We start from the raw sequence: 14580 nt of genomic DNA on the forward strand, positions 1-14580 counted from the left end.
CCCATGAGAATGGACCCAGGCGTATCCCATGCATGTCCCGCTCTGCAGGAAATCAAGAGGGCTTTAATAGCGCAGCCCAGGGTGAGGGGTGATGGGGCAGCCCCTCCTTATCCTGGACTTGTTGGGAAATGTAGTCCCCAGCTGCTGAAGAATACTTAGTTAGAACCATATGAATGTGACTTTTGGCCTGATTACGAGTTTGGCGGTCTCACCACCATATGGCTGCGGCGGCGGTCCTATGAAGACTGCTGAGGCAGCGGTTGTCTGCCTGCCGTATTATGAGTTTTCCATGGCACTGGCAGTGTAAGGGGGCAGAGTCATGGCGACAGCATGCTTCGGCTCTGGAAATGGGCCGGGTGCCAATGTAGGCCCTACTGCTGTGCCTCCAGCCAGTCGGGTGCACTGTTTCCTTGCATTCTGTTGTGCAAGTGAAACATTACGTACATACGACCTGGAGGCATGGGACACTTTTGCTCTCAAGCTATTACTTTGGCTCATTACCTGCCTTTCCGCCAACTCTCACATGGTTGTGTCCCCACCAGGTACAGGTCGGCAGAAAGACAGGTTGCAATTGGACGGGTAGTGAACTGGACAGGGCAGGCTTAATTGGTGACGCATCTAGGTAGATACGTCACTTTGTAAACCCCTGCGCCACATTATACCTGTGCCAGGTATAATGTATGCAAGGGGGGCGTTTTGACGCAAGAAAGGGTAATGGAAGTGACGCAGTGAAATCTATAAGATTTCACTGCGCCATTTCTTGACCGCTAATGCGTCTAAATCTTACGCCTGCTTCATGGCAGGCGTAAGACTGACGCAGGCGCTAACAACATGGGACTTGCCCATGTGAAATAACACATTGCTGTAGTTGCGTCACTTTTGTGACACACTCCAGCAATGTGTCACTTTTGCGCCTACAGATACGTCAGAAATACTGACGTATCTGTAACTCCTTGCGCCATGATGCATCATATTATAAATATGACGCATCAATCATCACGCAAGGAGTGCGCACTGAGAAGTGACGCATCGCTGCTTTCACGGAGCGATGCGTCATTTTTCATAAATGAGGACCTATGTGCTTTTTCCACTAGCCTATGAATAAACTTGAATAGGTGGGGTTGAAGCAGGTAGGCATGGTCGAGCCATGTAATTGTCTCTAAATGTGGGTATGAAACAAAAATTAATTTTTCTTCCAGTACCATTTTGTGAAGCATACCTCCATGATAAAAGAAGTTTATGGGTCTGAACCTAAAATAATGCTTACAAGCTCTGATCCCTCCTGCATCCCTGATATTTGTGTATAATACCTGTACATCTAACGTGATAGCTAGTCCTTCTCCCACCTGATATCACAAACGTTTCAAAGAAAACCTTTAGTATGAGTATGAGTATGAGGGTAGTTCCTATTCAGAAAGGTTTTATGAAATGATCAGTGTAAACAGATGTATGTTAAAAAATATATATTTTGTGCTGAAATTATCGGCCTTCTTCGAGGCCTAGATCTGTTCTTGTGAACTTTTGGCAATAAATACATTGTTGGGATTTCAGGATTTTCCTTCTTTAAAAACATATTTATCGCTCTGTCAATTAGATCTCTATCACATTAGTCTCTCAAGATGGCATGATAATCGTTCCTATCAAGGTATAGTTGTGTCATGTTTGTTTATTCACAACATTCAACATCAGTTACCTCTATGTTTCTTCCACATACATTTTATTGGACCACAGCCCCACATTTGTCTATGCTTCTACAGCATACATTTCAGTGAACCTTAGCATCACTTTTACATCTTTCTCAGATCACTTAATCACAAAAGAATCATCATTCTGTAATTATTCATAAATTATGTACCTCTCATGTTACTGGAGTTTTGCGATACCGAAGGAGATTTCTTAAAGGTCATTTATAAATATTATACTGAGGCATTTAGGGAACAATATATGGAAATAGTGGCCTAAAGGCCCTATTGCTACTTGCACTAAAACCACATTTTCAAATATTAAATATCTGCTCAAAAGCACTTTCACTTTCAAATTCCAAAGAAGCCAACACTTCCAAGCTATCAACATCTGATATCAATAATAGCGATGTTATTTAAATGTCATTAATAGGAATGCCAAATTTGCTTTTGCACCTACACTCTTTTGGATTTGCTCCTTCACCGCTGGATAACAAGCTTACCATGACTACCGCACCCTCTCAAGACGCACTCAGCTTCTTCGCCCAGATCAACATTGCATGCTCCAAAAAATGTAAAGCCCTTTCTCCAACCATTGGAGTTTAGACATGCTGTTCATGCTCTTGGGATTTCTCCTACTGGCTAAGAAAACTCAACTCTGATTTCACTGACATAATTCCATCTTTGAGTCTTTAAAGGTAGCTTTCACACTCTGTAGCCAGCCTGGTCTCCGGTATTAAATCACTTCTGTACTATGATGAAAACTACACTACCTTCACTTAGAAGTGAGAACACAGTTCAGTTCGAACTGTATTATTTACAAAACACTGCAGCAATCCCCAAACACGCATCACAAATTTCTGGAGGCCAGAGAAGGCTAAGGGGAAACTGTTCAACTAGAAACTAAGATGTTTTTACATCATCAGCCTGCTAACCAATGTTTGTTTGGTGCTGCCCCAACATAGTGCGATTCCATGCTAGAAGATATCAGAATTACTAGGGATTTATTGTCATTCCAGAATAAAGGTAAGACATTTCATTGTCTGCTCCATCTGATACATTAGCCACTTTCACTAAACACATTCCTGATCCATCAATCTCATGAGTGAAACCTGAGACCATTTTCTCAGTTGTGTGTTGTTGCCTTTTCACCAATTACTAATCTTTCTAAGCCTCTCTCTCCTTCAATCAAATAGCTATAATGTTGGAGAATGAATTACAATTCCACCTTCTTCACAATCGGTGTCCTTAGGTCTCTCTATTTGTCCTTCAGTCTGTTTAGTATTCTCCCATTGTCAACTTCATGCATTGCTCTTATCTTTCTAATCAATCTTCCTGTCACCTCCTCTATCATCCCGTTTCAAGACTTCTCCCTGTGTATTAACACACTGAGACACTCTACACCTATGATACCCCTTTTCTTCTCATCTCTAATTCTAAACTCTACACTCTAACTGCTCTTGGTGCTACAAATGTGTGCCCCATAGTATTTAGAATACAATAAGATTTATTGATTGTATATCTTAATTCTATGAATCTAGCTGAACATGTGTTGGTCCTGCTGGGTACATTGCTCCCTGTGTGGCTACCGCTTGTGCATATTGTTCAGTGTAAGACAGATCTTTCTTAACTGTATAGTATACCCAAAGAGCAGGCTGACACCACCTTTCTTCCCCTATGATAAATAAAAAGGTAATAAATATATTTAAAAATCCACAAATAATGGCAGATTTTGACTGACCGTATTCATTGCATTGTTTGTGTGTTACATGTAAAATCATGCATAAGATAGATGCTTCTAGGAAGGACACCTGCTCAAAGTTTGGGAATTCAAGAGAAACCCTCTGTCAAGTCAGCACTTCACAAAGGCTGCCCTATTATAAAGAACTACTGGATACAACTATTCTAAAATCCACACAATGCGTTTAATTGACAATTTAGCTGATGCCACATTCTTGTGTTTAGGCCTATCCTCTTTACAACAAAGAATCATGGAAAGAAAAGGGGTTTAATACTCTCACTACTTCGAATAAAGAACAGAACAGCTATGTATTAGATAGATGTAGAGGTCTTCGAATTGAGTGACTGGATCAGGGTTGTGAAGGAGTGTGTGACAGCAGTAAAAATCTATATTTCTTTGCCACACATAAAAAATAAAAGTATGGAAGATCTAGTAAGCTATCAATCATATGGTTATAATCCATTGTTCAGCTCAGTTCACCTAATCTACAAAATGACTGATGGCATGTAAATATAATTATGTTAGATAATATTGCTCCCTGGACCGATATGGAGAAAATTATCCTGGAGGAGGAAACATTACACTCCTGGAATCTCACAGGTGCCATTTGACCTAGCGAAAATGTGAATTGCATGCATAAGAGTCCGACTGAGATTGCTCTCCATTTACATGTCCTAAGTGCCTGTTGGATGTTTGACAGGTGTATGAGTTTGAGCTAGACTCAAGTCTCCTACTATGCCTGTTAGCCAGAGCAAACCAGACAAGGCAGAAAGGACTAGGGCAAGGGTGCCAAGTTGTTACAGCTTCTTTCAGCAAAACCGCTGAGCAGATAGAGAGGCATATTTACAAGGAAGTGGTGAAGCGCTGCGTTAGCCTCCTTGGTTTAACGCCGTGATCCGCCACTTCTGAATGCAGAGCTGCATGCTATTTACAAGAATATAGTGCAGTCTTGCATTTCCCCCTGCACTGTCGCTAAATTATCTGCCTAGCGCCAACGCAGGCACCCTTGCACCATAGGGTAAGGATTGTTTATGTACAGAAATGTGTCCCTTCCTGACCCATAAACTATCTGAAATGGTGTTTTGAAGCTTCTATGTGTGCTACTTAATGCAGCACTATATAAGTTCTATGATTGTTGATGTGCAGGAAGGGATACCTTCCTGCACTTAAGCAATCAATTGTGTTTCGCTGTTTCTATGTGTGCTGTACAACGCAGCACACATGGAAACAGCAAAAAAGGGGAGAAATTAAACATTGCTCCTCATTGCTCCAGGTAAGACCAGTTTTCCCTGGTCTTAATTATGGCACTGCCTCATATTTCTGCCACCCTTGTAAATATGGGGCAGCATCAAAATTAATGGGTGTTGCAGTGGAATGCCCACCACAACATACAATGCCAGCCCCTTGCACGCTAAGTATAGCGTGACTGGGTGCCTTATTCATAAGGCGGCTTCAAGCCACGTTAAGTGGCTTAATACCACCTTGTGAATAAGGTGAAGCCATTATGACCACCACAACATCGAGAAAAGTAATGCTGTGGTGGCGATAGGAGCTTGTAAATATGCCCCAGAGTTCTATAGCTTGAGCATTTACAAAGAGAGCTCATAGATCACTAATGTCTTGAAGTACGTTATTATTCTTTGAAGGTAGTAAAACACATTGGAGAACCAGGTTTGACAGTTAATGGCAGGAATCAGGCAGATGTCATAAATATTCACCACTTCTGAGGTGACAGAACATAGGCCAGACTAAAAATTAATAGTCCACATGGGGAAGAAGGCAGGAAACAAACAAAACTAAGGATGAGATACAGGACAAGAACAATGCTGAGCAGTGTACACAATAGAACACCTGCAACACCTGCTATTAAGGAGTGAGGCATCTACTCATTGATGTGCAACTCCTTTCAAAGCCTTATCCACAACTGACTATGCATCCAGGTCTTGGATTCACTTACAAATATATCACAGGAAAAATTCACTACCAAAAACAAGCCCTGTATTTGAGCAAGAAGGTGCCCTGCCTTTCCTCAGCACCATTGTGGAATGGAATCCTCCATCACACAAGCTGTCTTTCAGTAATAATGGGAAGGAGCGGTTGGATTTTCGACAGCAAACTAGGCGTAGCTGAGAGTGCATGGCCTGCCAGATTCTGAAATTTGCATCAGTACAAAATGTACCATAGGCAAGCTGTCATGAAGGGAATCAACTGTTTAGCTCTGCAGGGCCATGTCCTGACAGTGCTCAGCAGCCAATGAGTTGCATATACAGTTGACTCTGTATTTAACATGCCTCCTGCTTTTTTTAGACAGTTGCATTTGGCTCATCATCATCAAAGTCTACTTGATATATTTAGGCTGGCCAATTTAAAAAATAAAGATAATTGTAAAAATAGTACTTCTTTTTTAAATATATATATTTTTCTATTGCTCAATCCAGGACAAATAGCAGTCACCATACATTAAATACAGGATTTCAACATAGGGTACTTGTAGCTTGAAAAAATAAAAAAAAAACACTCTATCCAAACAAACAATACAATTTATGGTTGACTTTCCATTCTATAATAACTTCCTGTAAATACACTTATTTCATATGCTCTACCATAGGCTCCCATATCTGAGCCCCTAATTTCTCTCATTTTAATTATTTCACTGAATGGAGACTGTACTCCAAATTAAATATGTTATAAAACCTAGCCCGCCACATCCTGAATGACGGAGCTAGTTGTGTTGTGTTTTATCTAGGACCCCGATCAATATTGTGACCTTATGCCCCTATACGGCTATAATCAATAGATATCCCTATAATGGCATAAACGATCAGAGCCATATTTCATTAACTCGTCTCTGCAGCTCATTAAAGTATATGACACAGCAGAAGCCACTTCCTTAGATTCCTAGATAACACTCCGAGTTCTTTCAACAGATAAAACCCCCAGCAACCTGGGAAAGCCCAGCTTGCTTTGTTTTGATTAGTATTAGAACTCTAACGAGCACTGTAAGAACGACCAGTTCTTAGTGACATCTTTATTGACGTCTTATGTCCAAAAACTTACGTCAAACAAGGCACCTTTCAGGTATAAATAATACCAACATTGCCTTAAGCAAACGGGATGGTGGTGGTGAATACAGGAGCAGAACAGCTGTCCCTTGCAGAGCCCAGCAGATGTGAGATGCCCATGGACGCTGCCCCTCCCCCTCCTTGACGCGCTGAGAGAGACGCTGTCTTTTCTCCTGCCGAGAAAATCCAGCTCCGGCATTTCCAGCCTACCCTTGCGGGTAACTGGAATATCGAGTCCTGAGAGGAGATACCAGACCACCAACATTCTATTCCAGAGGTACGGTGCTGACTAAACCCTTAGAGAGAATTCTTGAAGCAAATCCTTGGCAAAACCAACTTAACTTAAATTGCTACTTACTTACTCCCTCCCAAGTATTAGGCGTAGGTCAGGTACACCGGGGTAGGCGTAGTTGGAAGCACCAGTTGAGGACGTTAGCCAAATGTATATATGAATGTATATATTTTACTCATTTTAACTATCATATGGCTAAGAAACCATATCAATGCTTTTACAGTATTATTTCGCAATACTCCTTTTACTGTACGCACTTTTTATAATAACAAGTCTTGCAATTGTGTCAATTCATTTCTCTTGCATGAGAAGAAAGACTGTTCAATAAATAATACCTTTTATTGAAAACGCCCGTCTCTCTATTCTCTGCATCCTGGTGAAAGTAATTCTTGCACAACTGACTGAGTGAAATAGCTGTCTATTGTTTCACACGACTCTAAAGATTGACTCTTATTCTGAGGAGCAAAGTTGTCATGTTTATGCGGTTGTTGGAAAACTGAATCCCTTCTTGTCTGAGCCAGGGAAGCTGATCACTTCCTATTCAGTCAAGAAAGTTTCCAGTGACCTCTGAGCTAGTTGGTACAACCCAATTAAGTCTACATAGTCAGTAGAGACCGAGAAGACCGCACTTCTACGTCTACACTGCTGTTTATGTTATTCCAATGCACATGGCCTATAGGATAAATAGGAACTACACTACATGGCGCCCAACGTTTGGTAAGGCGATAAAACTAACGCAAGACGTTAGAGTAACTCAGTCGTGCTTTTTCACACAGACCCTTTCTACCGTAAATACTCCAATAGATGTCTGGAGTGGGTGAAAGGTTAAAATCCGCCCGAACTTAGTAGGAAGAGATTCCTATGTAGAGCTTTTGGTTTATTCAACGTTGAAGGATACAGTGTTCCAAAATATTGTGCACCTAATCTTTGTCTCCTTGGAGACCTGCTCTGCAAAACTTTCATTTATACAATGTCAGTAGAAGACAATGGAACCTCTGAAGCCGCAGTAAAGGAGACTCAGCAGGGTCCCAATGTTACAGGCATTTACCCACCGGGTGCAATAATCATCCCGGTCAACATAAGAAAAACTATAACGTTAAAACTTATAGAAAACGGACTGACCACACAAGGTGGCACAGTCGTCTTCGTGATAGAGGCACATGAATATCGGCAGACAGAGGTATTCTATTCTTGGATAAAATTTCCAGCAGCAAACGCTACAACACACGAGTTCCACTATTACAAAATAGAGGATCCACCGAATGAGTACGCTCCTTTCCAGGAGATTGAAATCCCATTAAAATACCAAGAGCATCTGCTCTGGTTTAAAGGCGCCCTAAAACACAATGATCATATTACCAGGCTCGGTCCACTAGGTAGACCAGGAGCAACGTGGCCGGTTCTAGCCAGCTACACACCACATCCGGACATTGATAAAATGTCAAAAGAAGAACTTTTAGCACAGCTAAAAACATGAAATAAAATACATAGACAATTAATCCAATATGTAATGCGGACTGCAACAGTCCAAACAGCTGTTAATGTTCCATAGCTGACCCCTCATCAGGGGAACACAAATAAAATCACACCACAGAACATACAATCATGTCTTGGTAAAACACCCATAAAACGGGAACAAATTCCTTTCCGGTTAGCGCAGAAAATTACTCAAATACAGGCAGTATTTCCGAATACTACCCCTATTGAGAAACACAGAATTCTGACCATCTGCCTTCCAATGGGGGTGGCACCACATGGGGAGGACTGTGACACTTGGGGTACAGTTTTTGCTTCCATTTACACAAAAACACATGATGTTCCGTCAATGGCGCTAATTAATACCAGATGTGCTAAAACAGATTCAGAATGAAGACGGTTCAGAACCTGCTTTAACTCTTGGTATGAAATTACTGAAAGACTTCAAGCAGGTCTCAGCTATATTACTAGCCAATATAAAAGGAGAAGCAGCATCTGTGGCGATCCGCCAGAAATTGAAGGAAACAGATATAACAAATCAGCCAATTGAGCTTGCCAGAAATATAGAAAAATGTTATGAAGAATTAGGTAGAGCTAGCTTGGGTGGGAAACCAGTAAAGCCCCAACTACTCGAAAATCCTGAAAAATAATTTATTAAAAATAATTTAAACACTCCTAAAAAGAGCTGGGATGGAAATAAACAATCGGCTCCCAAGGAAAAAGTTTTCCAGTCCATAGGAAGGTCTTCTCGACGGAGGGAAAGAACTCCGACTCGAGAACACCAGTCTCCCCAGAGGGAGCCCTCTGAGAAAAGATATAACCTTAGAAATAGGGATAACTTGAAAAAGCCTGATAGATATCAAAGTATTGATACACGTCCCTCTCGATCTTTTTCGCAGAAATCGGAAAGAAGAGGACGGTCAGACCCAGGAGAGCACACCAAGCCCAAAGACAAGGAACCTGCTCAAAGTAAAAAATTACAATTTCCAAGAAAGAAAGGTAGCCAGTATTAGAGTAATCGAACATGCCGAGAATACTGAGGACACAGCAGAAAAACGGGGAGTGGGCACAGACAATGCTAGACAGTGCAGCAGAAATCACCAAAGCTGCAAGATCCTGATGAGTCATCTGGAGACAGTGGACACGAATGAATACATTCAAGTAGAAACTGCCGACACCAGAGTTAGCGAACCTCATAAGATATATGAAATAACACTGCGTATAGAGGGTGATAAGACTAGGAAAATAAGGGGTCTATTTTGGGATAACCTCTCAAAAGGCTATGACATCCTGTTAGCTGAGAAAGATTGGCCCCCGGAGTTTGTCAGGGAGTGCCCTCGTGGCGAAGAAATGATTATGCCTGCCTTCTCAAATCACATTCCAATTCACACTAAATATATATATGCAAGGAAATGGGCAGTAGCTCAGGCACCAGCATTATATAAATATCATGTAGGATGGGGTGAGGACTCTCCTCACAAAATCCAGTTAAAAAGTCAACCGACTGCACAAAGGCAGTACCCAGTTAAGCAAGAAGCTAAAAAACAGGTCAGGGAGATTTTAGATCAACTTAAATACCAGGGGGTGATTGAAACATGCACCTCTCAAATGAACAATCCTTTGTTTCCTGTCTCCAAACCGGACGATTCATATCGTCTAGTCTTGGACTACAGACACCTTAACTCATGTTGCAAAACATTTGCAGTACAAAATTCGCATAGTGCTGCACTAATAAATAACATAGTTCGGAAAAAATATAAAATGACATTAGACATATCTAATGGATTCTTTTGTCAAAATATTGCACCAGAAAGCAGGTACTTGACCGCTTTCTCAATAATGGGGTCACAGAAAAATTTCTGTAGGCTCCCACAGGGATTCAAGAACAGCCCAGGACTATTTTCAGCCAGAGTAACAGAGTTACTGCAAATATATGATGATGAGGCATTATCTTATGTTGATGACATCTATCTCACAGACGACGACTTGGAGACTCACTGAAAAGGGTGAACACCATAATACTTGGGTTCGCAGCAGAGGGTTACAAATTCAACTTTGAAAAGTCAAGAATTGCCCATCTGACAGTATTATTTTTAGGATATGAATTATCAAGTTAGGGAAAAAGCCTAGCGGACAACTTCTTAGAGAAGTGCGCTGTACTCCAAGCACCAAAACGCTGAAAAACTTACAATCGATTCTAGGCTTCCTGAATTTCGGAAGAACTCACATTCTAAATTATGCGGAGAGGGTTAAACCTCTCTACGAACTAATCAAACCTGATTTTAAACCAATCAACTGGACTCAAAAACACACAGAAATTTTGAGATCATTGCAAACAGACATGTTAGCAAAAACAAAATTAGATACACGTGACAATACAATCAACCTTGTAATCTGAGTCATCCCAGGGAGATGCAGATTCACATACCTGTCCTCTAATGAGGGAGAAACGGTACCAATAGCTTACAAATCTCACTTGTACACACAAGCAGAAAAAACATTCAGTCTCACAGAAAATACTGTGAAAGCAGTGCAGACTGCTATAGCTAAAGAACGAGAACTAGCACAAGGCAAAAGGATCACTGTTCTCACAGCAGAATCCGCCTTCGGGGCACTATTCAGCCCAGTAAACCTGCACTATTCAGCCCAGTAAACCTGCCTACAGTGTCACTGGATCCGAACTGGATACAGTGGGAAAATTCTCTTGCTGCAGAAGATGTGAAATACTATTTCGCCCCGCACATGAAAAAACTGAATGATTTAAATTATGAAAAAGAATATCCTCTGCCAATCGAAATTCTTCCTCTACAACAATACTCCTGTATAATCTACACAGACAGATTTGTACAGCATTACAACGTAGAAAATAAATCCTACGATGCAGCATGTGCTGGCTCTGCGGTAAATTCATACCGAAAATAACAAAAACTGAATCACTGAGAAAATGTTCGGCTCAGCGAGCTGAAATCAGATCTTTAAAGATGGCGCTTGAAAATGCAGAACGTGAATTCCCGACACTAATCATGTGCGATTCGCATTTTTGCATCAACTCCTACAATAATGATTTGCAGAACTGGATTCAAAATGATTTCAAAGATGACACAGGTGCCACAATCAAGCATAAAATGCTTTGGAAACAAGTAGTTCTTTTACAGAAAGAACTACTAAAGACTCATGTGATTCACACTCTGAGTCATCAACGTGATGGCGTTCACTTTGCAGGGCATTCATTGGCTAATACAGCCACAGCGGAAGCAACTAAACCGGCTTCCGTAGCCACAAAAAAGTGTTCAGAAAAATATATAGACGGGGAAACCATGCTGGCAGTAAAAACGTCCTTAAAAAGCGACTGTGCAGCACTACCCGTGAACTATCCACTCAATTATGCATACGTAATTGATGCAAACTCCGTTCCTTTTGCTCGAATCCCTGGATTGGGGGATAGGGTAATTCCAAACACGAACCGGAGAAAGTTATTAATAGCAGACTCACACATGGGTGAAGGTCCAAGGAACAAACAGATGAAGGAATCTCTGACTGAATTACAATCAGTATACTGGTGGCAGGAGATGAGCCTGCACCACTATAAATATGTAAAGAACTGTCCCGACTGCGATAGATATCGCAGCAGCGAGTCAAGCGGAGTAATGCCATGGCCTGGTAACTAGGTAGCCTAATGCTGTCTATATGCAATCCAGCGTCCTATTAATTGTATAAGACAACATTCACTTTAAAAATGTGGCCCCAGCGCTCGGTTGACGCCAAAACAGTTATAAAAGATCTGCGAGTCCTTATCGGCACATACGCAATTGCCATATTCCATTCTGACCAGGGTCCTGCTTTTAGCTCTCGAGCTTATAAGGAGGCCATGGCCAGTATGGGCATTGGATTGCGATTCTCTTGTCCATTCCACCCTGAGGAGAACAGTGTAGTGGAAAGAAAAAACCGAGACATAAAGCAATCTATAACAGCGAGGGTATTAGGTTCGGGTGATGGGTGGGTCAAACATTTAATAAGTGTCCAATGTAGTCTTAACAACCTGCCAAGAAATTCTCTAAAAGGTTTCAGCCCGTACGAACTATTGTTCGGAACTAGAATGCATTTTCAGGATCTTGATAGTCAGGCTTCAGTGGTAAAATATAAAAATAAAGACTTTGACATCAAAGATCGTTTGGCTATTTTACAGGACCTGAATGAAACAAGAAAATCCTTAAGCAACATAAAAATAAAGCAACAGCCAACTACCACTGAAGACACACCACCTGTCCCAGCAAGACCTGTCTGGATTCCAAAGATTGGGGATCTGGTCAGAGAGAAAATAGCGGTGAAGAAGGAATTTGGGCCTTCTTACAGAAAAGCAGTACCTGTCTTAGCAATCAACGGAACAAGATCAGTAGTACTACCGCCCCTTGCTGGTAAAAAGGAGAACCGAGTTGTATCAATCGACCTGGTAAAACCACAAGCATGTGGCCTATAATCAACAGTAGGCCAAGTGGACTCCCAAGAAATAACAGAATACCCAAATTTGTAACAATCCAAGAGGTTCAAACTGAAAGACTAATCACATTTGCTAAACCTGCAGTTCACAGAGAAGGACTATGCAATAATGCCATGGAACTCGTGCCTCTTGAAACACAGATTGAAACAGTTCGTCATGAAACACCAGTCTACAATGATGTGGCATCAGAATGTGCTAATGAAAGACAAATGGAGAAAACAATTCCAACAATTGACAGAACTGCCTCTGGTTACTTCATCAATTTCGATAACTTTTCTGAAGATCAAAGCGACCCTGAAGCGACACCAGAAACAAAGACTTTCAAAGAAAAAGCAACAGAACTCTTTCATCAAATCAAAGAAACCTATCTTATTTCTCCATGGTTAGAATTTTGGTTTGGGTTAGGTGTTGTTTGGCTCATCATGGTACTTTGTTTGGGAAAATTCATTGAGGGAAAATACAGTTCAATGGACACAGCAAGTCAGAACATCAACTTCGTTCTAAAACCACACAAATCATCCCACGTGAAGAAAAGAGGACTATCATCAGTAAATGTCACAGCCATTCCAATACCCGGCGGGGTAGTGTGGGAGAAGACTGACTATGAAGTATATGGCCCGGTCGAAATCTTGAAATATCCTCACCAGTTCAAGGTTTCATTAAGTGACTTTGTAAAACCAAGTACATCCTCTGATGATTGGGATTTTGAAAGTATACATAATATGATGTCAGATTTAGTGCTGTCAGCAAAATTTACAGAACATGATTATTTATTTACAAGGTTCATCTAGTTATGAACAAATGTACTGTTTCTCACATTACGGAGAACATTACTTACATAATTCTGCTCAACCTAGAAATGTTTTTAAATATAACCAATGGGAACATTGTGCTACTCCACCTAAAAGCAGTTCAAAAACATTCTATGAGAAATTCCAATACTTCTCAGGGTTTAACACGAGTAATGCAGAAACATTTTATTATAAACTGTTGGATAAAACAGGGATGAAAACCATGCTGACAAATACTAAATTGATATATTCAGAAGCATTTTATGAAAAAACGATGATATTTGGTTTTGATTTCTGGAAAAACAACATTGAAACAAAAACCATCTGCGGTACAAAAGATTGGAAGGTACAAGGCCTAGAAGCATTATTTCGAGCCTGCATGATCCCAGATCAAATAATGTTCTTAAATGAAACAATTCACCAAACAACCTGTCTTGGCCTAACTAAGATTAAAGACCTTATCAATCCGTCTATTCAAAAGCCAATACCTGATAATGCAACCACAGATATTGAAATAGACGTATCAAAAATTTTACATCTAAACAGAACACATCCTGATTGGAAAAAGTGGTTAATCTGGCCTACTGACACGAATAACTGTCAAGATAGATTCCTGAACAAAACACAGGGGTTAACAATGACCAGATCAGACCCTAGATACTCCCAGAGACAACATCCAGGGATAGTAACAACATACAGTGTAGGGAAACTGTGCCTTGAATGGCTAGAATCATCCACACTGGCAGAAATTAAGCAACACTTATCTTTACTTAAAGATGGTGCTGATTTGCGCGATTTCATTATGGGACCACGCAAACAACGTCAGAAACGTTTCATAGCGGCAAGTGTATATGCGGCATACAACAAGGCATGGAGAGTAACACAAATTGAAACAGCAGAAAAAATACGAGAAATTGATCGTATTAATTTGGAAAAATCACTTTCCGTTGTGGACAATGGGTTAATGACTCTGTCCTCCAGAATATATTCACTGGACAGTATTGTATCATCTGCCATCGATATAATAGATGAAGACTT

The sequence above is a fragment of the Lissotriton vulgaris genome, chromosome 8 (genome assembly GCF_964263255.1).
Source record: "Lissotriton vulgaris chromosome 8, aLisVul1.2, whole genome shotgun sequence".
Classification (NCBI taxonomy): Eukaryota; Metazoa; Chordata; class Amphibia; order Caudata; family Salamandridae; genus Lissotriton; species Lissotriton vulgaris.